We start from the raw sequence: 4,860 nt of genomic DNA on the forward strand, positions 1-4,860 counted from the left end.
ACCCTGAACACCTTCGTATCATCTGCAAATTTAGCCACTTCATTGCTTACTCCCAACTCCAAATCATTAAAGAACAAGTTAAAAAGCATCAAACCGAGTACTGATCTCTGCGGTACCCCACTGCTTACCACCCTCCACTGAAAAAATTGCCCATTTATACTCACTCTCTGTTTCCTATTAATTAGCCAGTTTTTGATTCACAAAAGGACTTGTCCTTTTGTCCCGTGATTTTTGAGCTTTCTTAGGAGCCTTTGATGAGGAACTTGTCAAAAGCTTTCTGGAAGTCAAGGTAAACAACAACTATTGGGTCCCCCGTTTGTTCACCCCCCTCAAAGAACACTAAGAGGTTAGTGAGACAAGATCTTCCCTTCAGAACCCATGCTGAGTCTGCCTCAATAGTTTTTGTTCATCCGTGTGCTTACTAATTCTTTTCTAAATAACAGTTTCCACCAATTTACCTGGTATCAACGTCAGACTGACTGGCCTGTAATTTCCCAGATCTCCTCTGGAACCCTTTTTAAAGATGGGAGTGATATTAGCTACCTTCTAGTCCTCAGGAATGGGGGCAGATTTTAATGAAATATTACACTTTTTTGTCAGGAGATCCACATTTGAGTTCTTTCAGAACTCTTGGATGTACGCCATCTAGGCCTGGTGATTTATCGGTTTTTAAGTTGTCTATCACTTGTAGGACCTCCTCTCTCGTCACCTTAATCTGACTCAAGTCTTTCAACACCCCTCCTGAAATCAGTGGTTCTGGAGTGAGCAAGCACTTCTCAGCTTCCACAGTGAAGACAGAGGCAACAAATGCATTCAGCGTCTCAGCCATTTCCCTATCATCCTTCACTACTCCAAGGACCCCTCAGCCTCCCTGGCTGGTTTCCTGCTTCTAATGTATTTGAAGAAAGTTTTATTGTTGGTCTTTATGTTTTTCGCTATATTCCCTTTTTGCCTGCCTGATCACAGACTTGCATTTTATTTGCCACAGCCTCTGTTCCCTTTTATCAGCCTCACTGAGACTAGCTTTCCACTGCTTTTCCAGCTTCCATTACTTCGTTTGTTAACCATGCAGGCTTTTTTCTATACCTATTTGTGCCTTTCCTAACCTGCGGTTTTTCTATACCTATTTGTGCCTTTCCCAACCTGCGGAATATATTTTTTCTGCGCTTCTAGGATTGTAGTTCTAAATAGTTTCCAAGCTTCCCCAATGGTTTTGACCCTTTCTGTACGATGTGATACTAAGCCATGTTGAATCTATACAATGACTACATTTGGGCACTGGAAGCTGGAGCATCTACAGATTCTCAGCCAGGCCAAACCAGATGATGGCCAGATGAAGGATGCTGCCGCCAAGAACACCAGCTGCATGGTTAGCTCCCCAAAGCTAGTGGCCAAGAAGATACCATATCCTGAAGATACCATTTCCCCTCACTGTGTCCACCTCCTGCCGGAGGCCACCAGTGTTGGGGGGGGGGGGGGGAAAAATCCAGAATGTCGGGTTGTGGGCAAGTTCTCCTAGAAGTTACAGAGGAGGAAGATAAGCTCGCAGCAGCTCTTTCAACAGCAGACACACTTTTTAGCGCAATGCCTGATTTGGCACTCGGATCCAGAAGACCAACTCGCTCTTCCAGATCAATGGCACGTCGGCTGCGTTTTGAGGCAATTGGTTTCAGCACAATAAATGCAACGACTGCTGCTTCTAAGTTTCTCGGACAGAGCTGCTCCAATGGCAACACTTCCTTATCCCTTGAGCGCAACTCTTCACCCACTAGCTTGCTGTCACTTGGGTGTCTGGAGTGCTCAGTGGTCTACACAAGCATCATGGGTTCCTATCGGAAAACTCGTGCAACAATGCAACCACAAAAAAGCATTCACAGAACAGTCCAACAGCAAAAAAACAAAACAAAAAAAGCATTCCCCCCACAAGCAGTCCCCCCACAGCAATATCCACTGCCATTTGGAGGACAACCCCCACCCCAGTGAAACATTTTGCTACATTCTCTGAGAAACGTACACTCATTTCTGTGGCTTTTTAGTTCAGCATAGTTTGCATTTAACATAATCTGCTAAATGAGTAATGGAATATCAGACATTTAAACAGAGCCCGCCTGAATGTTATGCGTTCATTTTTATTTATTTATTTTTAGCCATCAAGTCACATCCGAGTTACGGCGACCCTGTAGGGTTTTCAAGGCAAGAGACATTCAGGGGTGGTTTCTCACTGCCTGCCTCTGCATAGCAACCCTGGACTTCCTTGTTGGTCTCCATTGGTAAGAAACGTTTTCAGTAAGTTATCTACTACAATCCCAAGATTCCAACACTGTACTAGAAAGCACAATACCTCCATTGTGCTAGACAACACAAAGCCAACATGTTAGAAACAACAACATCTCCTTTGTGCTAGAGACTACAATGCCTCCATTGTCATATGCACCACAATGCCACCATTGTTCAACGCACCGCCAATGCCTCCATTGTATTAGAAAACACAATGCCTCCATTGCACTAGAGACCAAAATGCCACCATTGTGCTACAGACCACAATGCCACCATTGTCCTACGCACCACAATGCCTCCATTGTATTAGACGACACAATGCCTCCATTGTGCTAGACAACACAAGGCCACCATTGTGCTAGAGAACACAATGCCTCCATTGTCCTACGCACCACAGCGCCTCCATTGTATTAGACAAAACAAAGCCATCATTGTGCTATAGACCACAATGCCACCATTGTTCTAGAGATCACAATACCACCACTGTGCTTCACAACACAATGCCTCCATGGCGCTAGAGACCACCGTGCCACAATTGTGCTACAGACCAAAATGCCACCACTGTCCTATGCACCACGATGCCTCCATTGTATTAGACAACACAATACCTGCATGGTGCGAGACAACACAATACCGCTATTGGACTGGACAACACAATACTTCCACTGTGGTAGATAACCCAATGCCTCCATCGTGCTAGACAACAAAGTGCCACGATTGTGCTAGAGAACACAATGCCTCCATTGTCCTACACCCCACAATGTTTCCATTGTCCTACACACCCCAATGCTTCCGTTGTATTGGACAACAGAGTGCTAGACAATACAGTGCCACCATTGTGCTTGAGACGACAATGCCTCCATTGTCCTATGCCCCACAATGCCTCCATTGTCCTACACCCCACAATGCTTTCATTGTCCTATGACCCACAATGCCTCCATTGTATTGGACAACAGAGTATCTCCATTTTGCGAGACAACACAATGCCTCCAATGTGGTAGATCCCACAATCCCACCATTGTCCTACGTACCACAGTGCCTCCATTGTCCTACGTAACACAGTGCCTCCATTGTCCTACGTACCACAGTGCCTCCATTGTATTACGTACCACAGTGCCTCCATTGTATTGGACAACAGAGTATCTCCATTTTGCGAGACAACACAATGCCTCCATTGTACTAGACAGCACAATATCTCCATTGTGGTAGAGAACACAATCCCACTATTGTGCTAGACAATACAGTGCCACCATTGTGCTCTCCATTGTATTAGACAACACAATGCCACCATTGTGCTAGAGACCACAATGCCACCATTGTTCTACGCACCACAATACCTCCATTGCACTAGACAACACAATACTTCCATTATCCTATAGACCACAATACCTCCATTGTCTCACAGACCAAAATATCACCATTGTGCTAGAGACCACGATGCCACCATTGTCCTACACACCACAATGCCTCCATTTTACTAGACAACACAATACAAACATTGTGCTAGAGACCACAATCCTATTATTGTGCTTGACAACACAATACCACCATTGTGCTGGAGACCACAAGGCATCCATTGTCCTAGGAACCACAATGCCTCCATTGTATTAGACAATACAATGCCTCCATTGTGCAAGAAAACACAATGCCTTCATTGTACTAGACCACACAATACCTCCATTGTTCTAGAGACCACAATGCCTCCATTTACGCACCACAATGTCTGCATTGTATTAGAAAAAATAATACCTCCATGGTGTGAGACAACACAATGCCCCAATTGTATTAGACAAACGATTGCCTCCATTGTATTAGACAACACAATGCCACCATTGTGCTAGAGACCACAATGCCACCATTGTGCTAGAGACCACAATGCCACCATTGTGCTAGAGACCACAATGCCACCATTGTGCTAGAGATTACGCCACCATTGTGCTAGAGACCACAATGCCACCATTGTTCTACGCACCACAATACCTCCATTGCACTAGACAACACAATACTTCCATTATAAAATGCCTCCATTGTCCTATAGACCAAATTGCCTCCATTGTGCTAGGCAACACAATGCCACCGTTGTGCTAGGCAACACAATGCGACCATTGTGCTAGGCAACACAATACCTCCATTATTCTAGAGACCAGAATGTCACCATTGTGCTCGGCAACACAATGACACCATTGCGCTAGAGACCACAATGCCTCCATTTTCCTACGCACCACAATGCCTGCATTGTATTAGAAAAAAAATACCCCCATCGTGTTAGACAACACAATGCCCCCATTGTGCTTAAGACCACAATGCCACCATTGTCCTACACACCACAATGCCTCCATTGTCCTACACACCACAATGCCTCCATTGTATTAGATAACAGATTGCCTCCATCGTGCTAGACAACACAATGCCACCATTTTCCTAGAGACCACAATGCCACCATTGTCCTAAACACCACAACGCCACCATTGTATTAGACAACACAATACCTCCATTGTGCAAGACAAAAAAAATGCCTCCTTTGTCCCACGGACCTCATTGCCACCACTGTGCTAGGCAACGCAATGCCACCACTGTGCTAGG

General features: G+C 45.0%; 1 protein-coding gene across 2 annotated transcripts in view; it reads right to left on the bottom strand.

Annotated features, from left to right (window-relative positions):
• The window catches only part of LOC107120803 (chromosome unknown open reading frame, human C14orf79), a 35,239-nt gene that overhangs the window by 9,536 nt on the left and 20,843 nt on the right, over positions 1–4,860 (bottom strand). The window lies entirely within an intron of this gene.

This window comes from Gekko japonicus, unplaced genomic scaffold (genome assembly GCF_001447785.1).
Source record: "Gekko japonicus isolate JY-2015 unplaced genomic scaffold, Gekko_japonicus_V1.1 scaffold3778, whole genome shotgun sequence".
Lineage (NCBI taxonomy): Eukaryota > Metazoa > Chordata > Lepidosauria > Squamata > Gekkonidae > Gekko > Gekko japonicus.